This window comes from Manis pentadactyla, chromosome 3 (genome assembly GCF_030020395.1).
Source record: "Manis pentadactyla isolate mManPen7 chromosome 3, mManPen7.hap1, whole genome shotgun sequence".
In the NCBI taxonomy this organism is placed as follows: domain Eukaryota; kingdom Metazoa; phylum Chordata; class Mammalia; order Pholidota; family Manidae; genus Manis; species Manis pentadactyla.
Genome location: NC_080021.1, coordinates 44,302,468 through 44,320,311, shown reverse-complemented (window position 1 = coordinate 44,320,311; position 17,844 = coordinate 44,302,468).

Genomic DNA, 17,844 nt, shown 5'->3' with positions numbered 1-17,844 from the left:
GAACACAGGGAAAGTTGGGAAGGGTACGCACCAAACTACCTTAAGGAGAGTGGGATTAGAGGGAGGAGGGAGCAGGTGTTTTTTTTCTTCTAAGCCTCTCAATTTGATGACTTGCTCCAAGTACATGTATTAGTGATATCTTTAAAAAAACCTAACAAAAACAGTGACACACATAAAAATATTGACAATCTTTACCCAAACCCCCTTATATGCCACCCTCCACCTTACTGTCTTTCATGCATCAAAAGTCTCATTTTGAGATATAAAGGTATACAGTCCCAGATTGTTTTTAAGTGCCAGAAACTAGAAAATGTTTAGGTCATTTTACCTTATATTACCTTACTCTACCTTATCTTCAAAAAATTGTTCCATTCCTTAGATTAGAGTTTAGGGGAGCCTGTATGTCTCCTTATCTGGATTATCAATGACATGTATGTAAACCGAATTCCTCTCCTCCATCCAACCCTAAGGATGTGTTTATAAACCTGAAAATCTCAGAATGTGAGTAAGCCAAAGGGGGAGGAAGGGAGAAATCTTCAGTAGGTGTGTGACAGGTCACTCCGGGCTGCCTCTCCCCGCAGCGGCTACCTCAGCGGCTGCAGGGTGCTTCCCAGGCCACAAGAAAGTTTTCCAGGTGAAAATGTATCTCGGTTATTCAACTGCCCCTGGCTACAGAAGTTCCATCATGAGAACTTTTCATTCCTTCTGTTTACATCTTTCCTTCCCTTCTTAAAAAAATTCCATAAAATACAAACTTCCACTTGTAAAATAAATAAGTCACAGGGATGAAAGTACAGCATAGTCCATAATATAGTCAATAATATTGTAATATCTTTGTGTGGTGACAGATGGTAATGGCACTTATTGGGATAAGCATTTCGTAATGTATATAATTGTTGAATCACCATGCTTTACAGCTGAAACCAATATTGTGTATCAATTATATTTCAATTTTTTTAAAGCTTTAAAAAAGAAAGAAAATTCCCCAATAAGAGGGCAAATACTGAGACTGATGCTCAATGTACCTCACTGAGAATGAGTTGCTCTGTTTCTTTCTTGGAATAAGATTTAGTAAGAGGAAAAGACCTGGGAAGCCGCTACATAAAGGAGGGGGCATAAGTACAGCACTGGAGGGAGAGATTAGAAGCCAGAAGCACTGAAATAAAACTTTGCCCAAGTTGCTTTTTTTGCCTGAGGTTGAACAACACTCCCTGACACTAGCCTATGATGGTGGGACTGGAGAAGTAAGGTGCATAAGAGAAGAGACCCACATGTTCAGACATACTGAGAGTTTCCATGCCTCATGGAAAGAGGTAAGGTATGTAAAAATAAATAAATATAATCCAGGCACAGCCAAGTTACATAATATATCTCGGTGATAACTCTTTTAAACAGTAGCATGAGCATAATCTTACTTACCTGTCAGAACTTTGAGGAGGACAAAATGAGATAATGTAAGTCTGGCCTGACACCTGACCTTGGTAGAAATTAGTATCATCCCTTGGGTGACCAAGGGAAGTCCAGACAGTCCAAGGGAAGGTCAAGGCTCAGAGCAACCACCCTCCTTCTTGACTAAGGCCAAAGTATTTTTGGGTGCACGATCCATGTGAATTTACATAATCTCTTGCCTATTCTTTGCTTATTCTGGAGATAAATAGATGACTTCAGCAATCAATACTGTCACTCCAACCCATCCCATGAGTGCCAGGAACATGTGTCAAAGACAGAATCAAAGGAGGAGAAAGGAGAGGACAGGAAGAATAAAATTGGTTTGTTGAACAAGCTACTACACAAGCTGATTCTTCTCCCAGGAACTTGACTGTCATTTACATAACACATCATGCAGAGGAGGAAGGACCCTGGCAGCCTGCCAGGAACATCAAGGATCTCCAGTACATTAAAACATTTGTCTCCCTTCTTCTTGTTGCCTTGTCCCCACAAACACTGGACTGGCATTCAATCAAGAAAATCCTATTTGATTTCTGTTCAGGTGGTCTCTTCACTAGACCACATGACATATCACAAGACCTTTACATTCTGTAGTAGAAATTATTCCACACCCAGCTGGGGTTATTTTTCAAGATCCTCCATCCAGGCATGAGTCAGACCAAGAATGAGTAACTAACTCAGCCTGTTGGGCAAAAAGTTAACTGACAAACTGAAAAAAGAAAGTACCACTGATCCTAAATAAATCTGGCAAAAATCAACTTTTAAAATCTTTTTGTTGAAGGAAGTAGTGGTGAAGAAGGTGAAAGAACTAAGCAGCTTAATTTTTTCTGTGTTTATTTAGCCTCTTACATACTATCTAGCTCATCCTCTCTTGTTTTTTCCGTTTGCTTATTCTTGCTCCTGCTGTCTTTCATGCATCAAAAGTCTCATTTCGAGACATAAAGGCATCCTGAAACACTCTAACACCCACCCACTCAGTGTGGTGCTGCGAGGCCAGCCTCTGTGATGGCCCCTCCTGATCCTACTGTTCACACCCTTCTGTGGGTGTAGTTTCTTCCCAAACTGCCCCACGGTTGATCTGCGTGCCAATAGAATGGAGAAGTGGTGATACGTCACTCCTGAGACTAGATTATAAAAGACACTGCAGCTTCCATCTTGCTCCGACTTTCTCTCTCCCTCTTCCTGGATAACTTGCTCTGGAGGAAACTAGATGCCCTGTTGTGAGTGGCCCTACGGAGGGTCCTGAGTGCTGAAGTATCAAAGCCTGCTGCCAACAGTGACACGAGTGAGCTTGAAAGTGGGTCCCGCAGGCCAGTCAAGCCTTGAGGTGGGTGCAGCCTGAGCCTTCACCAGCCTGAGCTGGTACCTTGACTGCGAACTCTGAGCCAGACTTACCAGCTGAGACACTTCTGGAGTCCTGACCCTCAGGAGCTGTATTAGGGCAGAAATATTTGTTGGGTTAAACTGCTAAGTTTTCAGGTAATTTTGTTACTTAGCAAAAGAAAACATATATACTGTTACCTATTCATTGTGTCTTCCCCGCAGGAAAGTTGAACTCATTCTTTCATTGTATCGTCAGTGCCGAGAACTTGCCTCACACATAGTAGTCACTCGGTTGGTAGATATTTGCAGAGCAATTAATTAAAGTGTCTGTTACTATTTTTACTATCAATAAAACACTAATTTATCACTTAATTTAAAAAAATACCCACTTTGTCTCAGTTAATCCTGTGGTTAACAATATACTAGATTTCTTTCCATGTCCTGATGAAAAATCTGAGGCCCCAAGACCTTGGGTGATTGTTCACAGCCGCCCTCCACCTTACTACAGAGGTGGTTCTCAACCCTGGGCTTCTGGCTTCAACCCTGGTATTCTTTTCCCTTTACTCATTGACCCCCTTGTCAGTTCCCAGAGAGCATGAGCTCAGTCATTCTGATGTTCATGTTTCTGCACAAAGCATCCTCAGGTGGGCCTCCTGAGGCAAACACCTCCCACCCACCCAACCTGTGGCTTGACCCAGTTATCAACACTGTGCAGGAAAATACCTGAAAGAGGAGCACAGAATTATTCACTTCACTCTAACCAGGTAAGAAAATTGTATGACGCGACTTTTTCCCCCTTCCAAAACTGTAAAAGGAAGCAAAAACATGCTTAAAAGTTCCCAGGACTCAATTTTAAATATACCACCAAGTTTCAAACTCTCCCAGGACTTCTAAAAGTGGGTATTTTCTTCAATCCCTCAATAAACATTAGTTGAAATAGAGCAACTTCTCGAGTATCTCGGGTGATTTACCATTGACAAGATGACTTGAGGGTTCTCCTCTCCCTTGACCAAGTCCCAGGCTAGTGCAGGAAGAGCATGGGTTTGACTGAACCAAGACGAAATGAACCAGAAAAGAATTTACAACCAAATTAGAAAATGTTTCTTTGTGCCTTTCTTAAGCCAAATACAACCCTATGTCAAGTGATGAAAAAGATATCAAATGCATATATTAAATTAATTTGCCTTAAAAAATTATGTTTAAACAAAAGTGGGAGGTATCACATTTTCCTAGTAATTTTCATTATTTTATTTCTCATGCACCTATAAGGAAAACTTGGCCCTGAAACAGAATTATTTTATTCAAAGTAGAATCCCAGATTTGCTCCAAGAGCATTCCTTATATGTTGCTTCTAATTTATCACATATAAAATGGGAATAATGGTATTTCTACCTTATAAGGTGTTACTGTGAGGATTACATAAGTGATTAGAAGAGTAACTGGCACACAGTAATTGCTATATAACTGTTAGCTATTAATTGTTGTTGTTCTTATTACCAATGTCTTTGCTTCCCTATAATAGTATATATATCTGAAAATTTTTAATTTATTTTCTGCATGTGAGGTCTACTCAGGACATATAAATACATATACTACCTCCTAGTTGTTTTCTTCTTCAAGCCATTTAAAGCAAAGCATCCCTGTATCTTTAGTCATTCATGCCCTAAGCAAAAATATTATTTCAGAAGGATCTCAGCGAGAGTCCCATGTGCCGTTTCTAGTTGCACACTGCTTTCCTATGTCGTTTTGATCACATAATTTCTCTAATTTTCTGAAACCAGAAAATGTTGTGATCCCTGGCAGTGGAGTGAGAGGTTGATAGTGACAACTAGACTAAAGAACTATAAATGATCTAGGTCTTCTCTTTGGGAGGCTGGGTATTAGACGTCATATCATATCGTTCTCATTCTGTGCCCTCAAGGTGAAAAGGGGTAAGGGAGATAAGCATTTTTTGGCCAGATGTCTCCAGTCAGGGTTAGTTTCCCTGAGTTGTTTCCAAGATAAAATCTAGACTACCTTATATCACACACCTTGAGATAAGACAGAATATTTATAGAACAATAGAAATTTTGGAGCTATTTCCATTCATTTACATGACAGATTTTCTTCCTTACCACCAGAATTTTTCTCCCGAGGACCTCCATTTAGGAAAAGAAACACTTTCAGTTGTTCCAGATAGTCTCTCACTAAAGAAGTATTAGTAATATATAATAGAGCAAATCCATTTTCATCCTTAGTAGAAATGAAATACTTTGCCCAATGAAAGGAAAACTCCTGAAAAGTTCTGTGTACATTTCTTGACATACGATGTGAATTCTATATACCTCTAATAAAAATGATGTAACATAAACCATAATTAAGATAGTTCGAAAAGAGAAGTGAAACCTCTTTAGTATCTTCCCAGAGCAAGATTTTATACCAAATAGTCTAACTCTAGAAGGTACATTTTTAAACTCCATGCTGCACTCTATGCGAGCCATTCTGTGGACTCCAATGACCTCTTTGTCAGTGACAGAATTCTCTAGCTACTGCCTCTTTCTTGAGTCCCAGGTCCATATTCCTAACTGCCTACAAGGCATGTGTACTAGAAATATCTGACAGAATACCTCAAATTTAACTGCTGATCAACTGCTAATTCTTGCCTCAGTGTTTCCATAACCCTTTGGGTAGACCACCAGTAGGACCTTGTCATACTACAATTGAATCATCTACCTACATTTCAGTCTCATTTTCTAGAACAGGAGTTACCAGAATGTAGAGTCCTCCTGAAAAATCTGTATGTTCCTAGTTTTGGCACATGAGAAGTATTTGATAAATACATTTTGAAAAAAAAATCTTAGTCACTACGTATATAATTCAGGTTCATAGGAACAGAGCACAGTCAAGCAGACAGAGCAGGGACAGGTCGGCTGGGTGCAGCTAGGCAAGGAGGATAAATGGGTACAAAAGATCAGGACAGACAGCAGTCATGGTTACAGGTCTCCAATCCGCCTGTACCGCCTCCCTGATACTTGGAATTGAAATCATATGAAGTTCCAAATTGTTACTGCTGCCTTCATCACGTGCATGTCAGTTCTCTTGGCAATGGGTTTTGCCAGAGTGTGGAAGAATTTCATGTTCTAAGCCTCAGAGAAACCCGACACTTCTTCTTTTTCAATTGGGTCAAATGTCAAGCTCTGAACATAGTAGTGGCTCAGATTTGTAAAAGCCGACGCAAGATTTTTTGGCCCCTTGGAGTCTCCCTCAAGTCAAATATGTCCTAGCACATGGAGGCAACCAAAGATATCATCTCCCAAAGCTGTAAAATTCTACTCTTCCACAGCTCTAAGAAGTTTCTACAGAGCTACTGAGGAAACAGTTCACCTTGGCTGAAAAAGCACTATTCCGAGGTACCAGAACCTCCAATGTAGGGTCAGAAACATAGGGCTGTAAAAGATGCTATAAATATAGTGACCATATAATTTAGTTTCCACATGAGACACTGAGATGGGGCACTAATCATAATTACATTGAGACAACAGCATAAACTGGGGCTGTCCCCGGCACCCCAGGACTCGAGGTTATCTAAGCTGCCAAGAAAGGATCCTGGACTTGGGTGAGTGTCCACACCTCTGTCCTCGCGCAGTCCCATGCTGATGGGTGAACACAGGAAGCTCTAAGTGGAGCCCTACTAACTCTGGCTTTGTGCTAAGTTCAGACACTTCAGACGGTTTTCATAATTAATTAATTTCGTTACTTCATCTCCCAACAGTTTGGAATATTTGAGAACAATGGCATGGTGGATTTTGACCCATCTATATAAATTCTGTCTATCCAATTATTCATTCAGTCATTAGCAAACTTCGGTCAAGAACCAGTGACAATTTGGGAGCTATTTGGAACTCTGGGCAGGCTAATAGGTGAGATACATGAAACCAAATAATTATAATGCAATATATTCAAATGCCCAAAGGACCTATTTCCCAAGAGAGTATATACAGCTAGTTAAAATTCTTGAGGCTGCTAATATCTCTCATTACACAATGGCATCTTATTTTGTGAAGTGAAACCCAGGTAAATTGTCACTCTTCCTTGCCTCGCCTTTCTTACTGAGATCCATTTGTGTCTTGATTCACAGCATGTACTTAAGATTTATAAAATTACATGTATGTAAATATCTTCCATAAGAGGTTGTTAACTAAAAAAGAATTCTCCTCTTTCTTCCCTTTCTTCTAGATTTAAATTACATGGTTCTGTGATTCTCCTTTGCCTTTTATTCCACATGAGTAAAGCTTTGCTTTGCAGGAGTATCTGTTAAGAAAGTATGGCCATTTCCTCCAGATTGCAAAATACACCACACAGTTTGTGTAGGAAGGTTGATGCATGAACAATCTGAATTTCCCCTTCACTTCAGTACTGCTGAAACTCCTTCGCTTGTAAGGTGACATTTTTATGAGCTTCTCTTTTTAAGAATTCAGAATTCTATTCTGTAGACCTGATCAATTCCCTTCTGAGAGTTGCTACATGTGCTTTTATTTTCCCAAATGACTTGAGAAGTAATTAACACCTCGGGTTTTTGTATTTACCCAGTCATCTAAGGATTGCAAGACAACATATACATTGGCTTACTTACCTGGCTTCATTTCCTTTGAAAACCAGGAAAGCTTTCCAAATGGGTGTGTTTATTGGAGAAAGGTGAACAGTGAAATTAATTCATGCATTTGTGTATCTGACGTCTTATATTATTTCCCCAATTTTACATATGGTAAAGTACAATTTGGTTGGTATCTGTGACACTGTCTGTTCAGCAGCCCCCTCTGTGTTCTGAGATCTAAGCCCCTGCTCCCTTCTCCCATAATACTAGCCCCCGTGGCCCCTCTGGGAGTCACACAGACTTACCTGATCCCACTCCCTAGCCATAATGATGTGTCCAGATTGTGCATCTACCCAAGCTGAGCTGGGCACAGCACTCTGCTCCCTGCCCAACCACCAGTCTCATCAAAACCAATTGATTTCGGGTTGGTATTGGTCTATCTTGGGCCAACTGAAACTCTTTTTTGAAAAGTGCTTAAAGAGATAGTCATTCTTGTTTGGCAAAAGAGATCATAACATGTAACATCTATTTTTATCAGTGATATGTTGGTCTTCCTATTATTTGTTATTCTGATTGCTGCTACTCTGTTTAGCAAAAGAAGATTTTTATTGTTATTTAACTTGCATTCTTAAATGTTAATGAGGTTGAATTTCATTTCATATGTTTATTGGCTATTTGATTTTCTTTTTCAATTAATTCCTTGCTCATATCCCTTCTGCATTTTACATTAGGATGTTGGTCTTTTTCTAATTGATTTGTAGAAGTTCTTTAAGAGTTCATAAATACTACCTGCGATCAACTTTATACATTAAGCTTCTACAGTTACAAAAGAAGAGAGTTTCATTGTAAGCACCCAGCTACATATTGTTAAATTAATTAAACTAGGAAGCCATTAGACCAAGGTGGTTCTAGCGCCTTGGTGACCTATGTGAGCAAAGCAAAATCTAAACCTATAAATGTCTCAAGGTTATGGAATCAAAACCAATCACAAATAGAGCTTTCAACTAGGCTGAGCTAGGTTAGGCTAAGCTTTAAACTATAGCCAATCAATAAGTTCCTTACTTTGCTTCCCTTCTTTCTATGAAAGTCTCACCCTTTCCTATTTGCTGGTGGAGCATTGGTAGCCATTTCTGGTTCAGTACTGCCCAACTGGAATCAATTTTTGCCCAAATAAACTCTTAAATATTTTAATATTCCTCAGTTTATGTTTTAATAATATCATTTAGAATACATACACTTAAAACAAGTAAAAGAGGGTAGAAACATAAAGATGCACATATATAACAAAAAAGTGTGAACAATGACAGAGCAAGTTTGACCAAAAAAATAAGAGAATTCAAGAAAGAAAAAGAAAAAGAAACAGGCAAAAAAAAAAAATTATTTTGCCTTTTAACTGAAGTAACAATACACACCAAAAAAAAAAATGTAAAGACCAAGGATAGTGAGCCTTTATCATGTTAATGGTCATGCACTTAACAACACAGTTTTGAAATACAGAAAATAGAAATTATGGAAAATGAAAATCACAACCCTGCAAGAAAATTTAGAAGCTAAATCTCATTAAATTTTATAAATAACAAAGTATTTTAACTTTGTTATTTATAAAATTTTAACCAGTTGAGTGCTGGTTCTGAGCATAATAAAGTAAAAATAAACATAACAACAAAAAGATATATAAAATGATACCTATCCATGTGATTTAGAAATTTTAAAACACTCTTACTGGATGAAAAACTATCAAAATGGAGACTACAGACTATTTAGAAATGAATGACAAAGAGAACAAGCTAAGCAGAGAGTAAGATAGGGAAGAATAGGGTGTTGTGAACAATTTAACGAGGTAGTCTAAGAAAGGTTTATTGAAAAGCTGACATTTAAGCGAAAAACCTGAAAGAGAAGAGGGAGCAAGGGAGATTAGGGGACATGAGTCAGAGATACTAAGGAAGGCTGATCGTGTGAGGGCCTTAGAGGACCCTGTGAGGATTTTGGCTTTTGCTCTGAAGGTAAGCTGGGAAAACTCTACAGGGATTTGAGCAGAGACATGATCTGAGTTATAAATTTAAATAATTTTTCTGGATTGTGTGTAAAGACAAAGGCAGAATTAGGGAGACCACAGAAGGCTAATGAAATAACGCAGGCACGTAACAGCATAGTTACGTTGATGATGATGGCTTGAATCAGTGTGCAAGTGGTAGAAGTGATGGCTGTTGTGAAATGGTTCTGCACGTACTTTGATGGTAGAGCCGGCAGGACTTTCTTATGGATTGGGTGTAAGATTTGAGAGAAAAACTAGAGTCAAGAACAATGCCCCAGAATTTTAGCCAAAAGATTTAGAATTTTGGAGGTGCCATTTACTGGGATGGGGAAGACTGCAAGATGAGCACATTGCAGGAGACGGAAGATCAGTAAGATGAATATAACTAAGCTACATATGATAATTAAATATTTAAAGCAATTCCAAAACTAAAGAAAAAGAAAATAATACTCCCAGTGTGGTTACTCGGCATTGTTCTCAATCTCCTGGCCAATGCAATAAGACAAAAATATAATAGAAAGAGTATAAATTTTGGAAATTTAGAGATATCATTGGTATTATTTGTAGACATTGTAATTGATAACCTAGAAAATCAAAGATAATAAAGACTAAGAAAGTCCAGCAAAGTAGGTAAATGCTAGATCAATGTACAAAAATCAATAGCTTTCTTATACTCCAAGTCTTCATTGAAAAAAGAAACTATTTGCAATAGCAACAAAAACTATAAAAAATCTAGGAATAATCTAACAAAACATAACCATAAGACTAAAACTATAGACTAAAAATATAAAAGAATAGCTAGAGGGAAAGCTTAATATGATTAATATGTCAATTATTTCCCAAATCTATAAGCTCATTGAAATCTCCATCAAAATTCTAAGAGAATAATTTTATGGAATTTGGCCAACCAATTCTGAACTTCACCTGGAAAAGAAAATGTGCAAGAGGTGTCAATAAATTTTGGAAAAATAAAAATGACAAAGAACTGCCTTAGCAGTGAGATAAAGAGTGCTTTAAAGCATGATGTGTTGGCTCAAGGATGAATAAATGGATAGATGAAACAAATTAGGGTCCAGAAATAGACCTATATATAAACATGGGAATTTGACATATGATGTAAGTGACTTTACAGATCAATGGGTAAAAGTAAGGGTGAGTCAATAAATAGTGTTAGAAGTTGGACATTCACATAGAAAAACTTTCCACTCCACAGTGCACATGAAAGCAAATTTCAGATAAAGATCTGTGTTGTTCAAAATGCAGCCTCTTCCTACATGTGGCTATTTAAATTTAAATTTTCATTAATGGAAACTATACAAAATGAAAACTTCAGTTGTTCCCCTCATCACATTTCAAGCATTCGTTAGCCATCTGTTGCTTGTGTCACCATATTGGTTAGGAATTTCTATCATTCCAGAAAGCTCTATTGGCACTGAAACATTTTAAATATTATATAGTTTTTAGAGAAAATGTAGAAAAATATCTTCCTAATCTTGAGGTGGGACAGGGTTTCTAAACTATACACCCTAGAGGTCATAAGAAGGAAGACTGTCCTGAGAATTTGACTACACAAAAGTAAAAACATGTTTCAAGAAGGCACCATAAAATTAAAGGACAAATGACAGAATGAAAATGTTTGAGGGCGAAAAGGGGAAGATGGCGGCGTGAGTAGAGCAGCGGAAATCTCCTCCCAAAACAGCATATATCTATGAAAATATAACAAAGACAACCCTTCCTAGAATAAAGACCAGAGGACACAGGACAATATCCAGACCACATCCACACCTGAGAGAACCCAGCGCCTCGCAAAGGGGGTAAGATACAAGCCCCGGCCCAGCGGGAGCCGAGCGCCCCTCCCCCCAGCTCCCGGCGGGAGAAGAGCAGGCAGAGCGGGAGGGAGACGGAGCCCAGGACTGCCGAACACCTAGCCCCAGCCATCCGGGCCAGAGTGCAGGGCCCTCGATACTGGGAAAACAGGGCAGCAAGAACAGTGAGCAGGCACTGGAGGCTGGGCGACAGAGGACATAAGAAAAGCGCGCGACCATTTTTTTTTTTTGCTTTTTTGCTGCTTTGTTTTGGCGAGCGCTTTTTGGAAGTCTTAAAGGGATAGGGACCCCAATACTAGGGAAACAGGGCAGAAAGACCGGTGAGCAGAGGCCTGAGGCTGGCACCGGAGAATAAAGAAAAACGAACGACCACCTTTTTTTTTTTAATTAAAAAAAATTTTTTTTTTTTTAATTAAAAAAAAAAAATTTTTTTTTTGTTTTTTTTGTGGTCGTTATTTTGTTTTGGCGGGTGCTTTTTGGAAGTCTTAAAGGGGCAGGGCGGGCCACTTAATCCAGAGGTAGGGAATCCGGGATCTCTGGGCACCCTAACCCCTGGGCTGCAGGGAGCAGGGAGGCCCCTTACGGAGATAAATAGCCTCCCAGCAGCTCCTGCTCCAACGCGACTCCACCATTTTGGAGTAGCTGCCCGAGCCAGGCCACGCCCACAGCAACAGCGGAGATTAACTCCATAGCAGCCGGGCAGGAAGCAGAAACCCTGTCTGCGCGCAGCTGCGCAGCACAAGCCACTAGAGGCCGCTGTTCTCCCAGGAGAGGAGGGCCACAAACCAACAAGAAAGGAAGTCCTTCCAGCCGTCACTCGTCCCAGTTCTGCAGACTATTCCTATCACCATGAAAAGGCAAAGCTACAGGCAGACAAAGATCACAGAGACAACACCAGAGAAGGAGACAGACCTAACCAGTCTTCCTGACAAAGAATTCAAAATAAGAATCATAAACATGCTGACAGAGATGCAGAGAAATACGCAAGAAAAATGGGATGAAGTCCGGAAAGAGATCGCAGATGCCAGAAAGGAGATCGCAGAAATGAAACAAACTCTGGAAGGGTTTATAAGCAGAATGGATAGAATGCAAGAGGCCATTGATGGAATTGAAATCAGAGAACAGGAACGCATAGAAGCTGACATAGAGAGAGACAAAAGGATCTCCAGGAATGAAACAATATTAAGAGAACTGTGTGACCAATCTAAAAGGAGCAATATCCGTATTATAGGGGTCCTAGAAGAAGAAGAGAGAGGCAAAGAGATGGAAAGTATCTTAGAAGAAATAATTGCTGAAAACTTCCCCACACTGGGGGAGGAAGTAATCAAACAGACCACGGAAATACACAGAACCCCCAACAGAAAGGATCCAAGAAGGGCAACACCAAGACACATAATAATTAAAATGGCAAAGATCAAGGACAAGGAAAGAGTGTTAAAGGCAGCTAGAGAGAAAAAGGTCACCTATAAAGGGAAACCCATCAGGCTAACGTCAGATTTCTCAACAGAAACCCTACAGGCCAGAAGAGAATGGCATGATATATTTAATACAATGAAACAGAAGGGCCTTGAACCAAGGATACTGTATCCAGCACGACTATCATTCAAATATGACGGTGGGATTAAACAATTCCCAGACAAACAAAAGCTGAGGGAATTTGTGTTCCACAAACCACCTCTACAGAACATCTTACAGGGACTGCTCTAGATGGGAGCACTCCTAGAAAGAGCACAGCACAAAACACCCAACATATGAAGAATCGAGGAGGAGGAACAAGAAGGGAGAGAAGAAAAGAATCTCCAGACAGTGTATATAACAGCTCAATAAGGGAGCTAAGTTAGGCAGTAAGATACTAAAGAGGCTAACCTTGAACCTTTGGTAACCACGAATTTAAAGCCTGCAATGGCAATAAGTACATATCTTTCAATAGTCACCCTAAATGTTAATGGGTTGAATGCACCAATCAAAAGACACAGAGTAACAGAATGGATAAAAAAGCAAGACCCATCTATATGCTGCTTACAAGAAACTCACCTCAAACCCAAAGACATGTACAGACTAAAAGTCAAGGGATGGAAAAACATATTTCAAGCAAACAACAGTGAGAAGAAAGCAGGGGTTGCAGTACTAATATCAGACAAAATAGACTTCAAAACAAAGAAAGTAACAAGAGATAAAGAAGGACACTACATAATGATAAAGGGCTCAGTCAAACAAGAGGATATAACCATTCTAAATATATATGCACCCAACACAGGAGCACCAGCATATGTGAAACAAATACTAACAGAACTAAAGGGGGATATAGACTGCAATGCATTCATTCTAGGAGACTTCAACACACCACTCACCCCAAAGGATAGATCCACTGGGCAGAAAATAAGTAAGGACACGGAAGCACTGAACAACACAGTAGAGCAGATGGACCTAATAGACATCTATAGAACTCTACATCCAAAAGCAGCGGGATATACATTCTTCTCAAGTGCACATGGAACATTCTCCAGAATAGACCACATACTAGGCCACAAAAAGAGCCTCAGAAAATTCCAAAAGATTGAAATCCTACCAACCAACTTTTCAGACCACAAAGGCATAAAACTAGAAATAAAATGTACAAAGAAAGCAAAGAGGCTCACGAACACATGGAGGCTTAACAACACGCTCCTAAATAATCAATGGATCAATGACCAAATCAAAATGGAGATCCAGCAATATATGGAAACAAATGACAACAACAACACTAAGCCCCAACTTCTGTGGGACACAGCAAAAGCAGTCTTAAGAGGAAAGTATATAGCAATCCAAGCATATTTAAAAAAGGAAGAGCAATCCCAAATGAATGGTCTAATGTCACAATTATCGAAATTGGAAAAAGAAGAACAGATGAGGCCTAAGGTCAGCAGAAGGACGGACATAATAAAGATCAGAGAAGAAATAAATAAAATTGAGAAGAATAAAACAATAGCAAAAATCAATGAAACCAAGAGCTGGTTCTTCGAGAAAATAAACAAAATAGATAAGCCTCTAGCCAGACTTATTAAGAAGAAAAGAGAGTCAACACAAATCAACAGTATCAGAAACGAGAAAGGAAAAATCACGACGGACCCCACGGAAATGCAAAAAATTATTGGAGAATACTATGAAAACCTATATGCTAACAAGCTGGGAAACCTAGGAGAAATGGACAACTTCCTAGAAAAATATAACCTTCCAAGATTGACCCAGGAAGAAACAGAAAATCTAAACAGACCAATTACCAGCAACGAAATTGAAGAGGTAATCAAAAAACTACCAAAGAACAAAACCCCCGGGCCAGATGGATTTACCTCGGAATTTTATCAGACATACAGGGAAGACATAATACCCATTCTCCTTAAAGTTTTCCAAAAAATAGAGGAGGAGGGGATACTCCCAAACTCATTCTATGAAGCTAACATCACCCTAATACCAAAACCAGGCAAAGACCCCACCAAAAAAGAAAACTACAGACCAATATCCCTGATGAACGTAGATGCAAAAATACTCAACAAAATATTAGCAAACCGAATTCAAAAATACATCAAAAGGATCATACACCATGACCAAGTGGGATTCATTCCAGGGATGCAAGGATGGTACAACATTCGAAAGTCCATCAACATCATCCACCACATCAACAAAAAGAAAGACAAAAACCACATGATCATCTCCATAGATGCTGAAAAAGCATTTGACAAAGTTCAACATCCATTCATGTTAAAAACTCTCAGCAAAATGGGAATAGAGGGCAAGTACCTCAACATAATAAAGGCCATCTATGATAAACCCACAGCCAACATTATATTGAACAGCGAGAAGCTGAAAGCATTTCCTCTGAGATCGGGAACTAGACAGGGATGCCCACTCTCTCCACTGTTATTTAACATAGTACTGGAGGTCCTAGCCACGGCAATCAGACAAAATAAAGAAATACAAGGAATCCAGATTGGTAAAGAAGAAGTTAAACTGTCACTATTTGCAGATGACATGATACTGTACATAAAAAACCCTAAAGACTCCACCCCAAAACTACTAGAACTGATATCGGAATACAGCAAAGTTGCAGGATACAAAATCAACACACAGAAATCTGTGGCTTTCCTATATACTAACAATGAACCAACAGAGAGAGAAATCAGGAAAACAACTCCATTCACAATTGCATCAAAAAAAATAAAATACCTAGGAATAAACCTAACCAAAGAAGTGAAAGACTTATACTCTGAAAACTACAAGTCACTCTTAAGAGAAATTAAAGGGGACACTAACAGATGGAAACTCATCCCATGCTCGTGGCTAGGAAGAATTAATATCGTTAAAATGGCCATCCTGCCCAAAGCAATATACAGATTTGATGCAATCCCTATGAAACTACCAGCAACATTCTTCAATGAACTGGAACAAATAATTCAAAAATTCATATGGAAACACCAAAGACCCCGAATAGCCAAAGCAATCCTGAGAAAGAAGAATAAAGTAGGGGGGATCTCACTCCCCAACTTCAAGCTCTACTATAAAGCCATAGTAATCAAGACAATTTGGTACTGGCACAAGAGCAGAGCCACAGACCAATGGAACAGACTAGACAATCCAGACATTAACTCAGACATATATGGTCAATTAATATTTGATAAAGGAGCCATGGACATACAATGGCGAAATGACAGTCTCTTCAACAGGTGGTGCTGGCAAAACTGGACAGCTACATGTAGGAGAATGAAACTGGACCATTGTCTAACCCCATATACAAAAGTAAACTCAAAATGGATCAAAGACCTGAATGTAAGCCATGAAACCATTAAACTCTTGGAAGAAAACATAGGCGAAAACCTCTTAGACATAAACATGAGTGACCTCTTCTTGAACATATCTCCCCGGGCAAGGAAAACAACAGCAAAAATGAGTAAGTGGGACTATATTAAGCTGAAAAGCTTCTGTACAGCAAAAGACACCATCAATAGAACAAGAAGGATCCCTACAGTATGGGAGAATATATTTGAAAATGACACATCCGATAAAGGCTTGACGTCCAGAATATATAAGGAGCTCTCACGCCTCAACAAACAAAAAACAAATAACCCAATTAAAAAATGGGCAGAGGAACTGAACAGACAGTTCTCCAAAAAAGAAATACAGATGGCCAACAGACACATGAAAAGATGCTCCACATCGCTAATTATCAGAGAAATGCAAATTAAAACTACAATGAGGTATCACCTCACACCAGTAAGGATGGCTGCCATCCAAAAGACAAACAACAACAAATGTTGGCGAGGCTGTGGAGAAAGGGGAACCCTCCTACACTGCTGGTGGGAATGTAAGTTAGTTCAACCATTGTGGAAAGCAGTATGGAGGTACATCAAAATGCTCAAAACAGACTTACCATTTGACCCAGGAATTGCACTCCTAGGAATTTACCCTAAGAATGCAGCAATCAAGTTTGAGAAAGACAGATGCACCCCTATGTTTATTGCAGCACTATTTACAATAGCCAAGAATTGGAAGCAACCTAAATGTCCATCAATAGATGAATGGATAAAGAAGATGTGGTACATATACACAATGGAATACTACTCAGCTATAAGAAAAGGGCAAATCCAATCATTTGCAGCAACATGGATGGAGCTGGAGGGTATTATGCTCAGTGAAACAAGCCAAGCGGAGAAAGAGAAATACCAAATGATTTCACTTATCTGTGGAATATAAGAACAAAGGAAAAACTGAAGGAACAAAACAGCAGCAGAATCACAGAACTCAAGAATGGACTAACAGGTACCAAAGGGAAAGGGACTGGGGAGGATGGGTGGGTAGGGAGGGATAAGGGGGGGAGAAGTAGGGGGGTATTAAGATTAACATGCATGGGGGGGTAGGAGAAAAGGGAGGGCTGTACAACACAGAGAAGGCAAGTAGTGATTCTACAACATTTTGCTATGCTGATGGACAGTGACTGTAAAGGGGTTTATAGGGGAGACCTGGTATAGGGGAGAGCCTAGTAAACATAATATTCGTCATGTAAGTGTAGATTAGTGATAGCAAAAAAAAAAAAAAAAAAAAAAAAAGGGCAGTTCCTGTGTGGTAACCTCCAACGAGTTCTACACAAGGGTATAAAGGGCATATAAAAGTGTAGGCAAAGGGTCTGTTTGTGTTTATACAGAGGATCAAAGCCTAATTGGGCTACCCCGAAAATGAACTAAGATACGATATGAAAAAGAACTTCCAACATCTGCACCCTCTGGAAGACTCATGCCAGAAGATGATCATCAAAAAACCCCAACAAAGATCCACGCACTGCTACAGCTGTAGATGCATTCATCCCACCAGTTTCTGGACCTGCCATGGGAATGAGGAAGGAGATATCTAAGCTGGCCTGTGCATACAGTAAAACAACAAAATTGGACTGGATCTATACTGTTGGAACTCAACCAAGAATTTGGAGAAGTGCAAATTGTAGGGCTCCAAAGTCTTACAACTACAAACTATTTATTGTTAAAAGAACATATGGCATGTGAACAGTCCCCAGGAATGGGTTGTTTTAATTTGTCTGATTTCTCTCAGACTGTTCAAGTTCATTTGGACAATATCCACCATATCATAGATAAGTTTTCCCAAATGCCTAA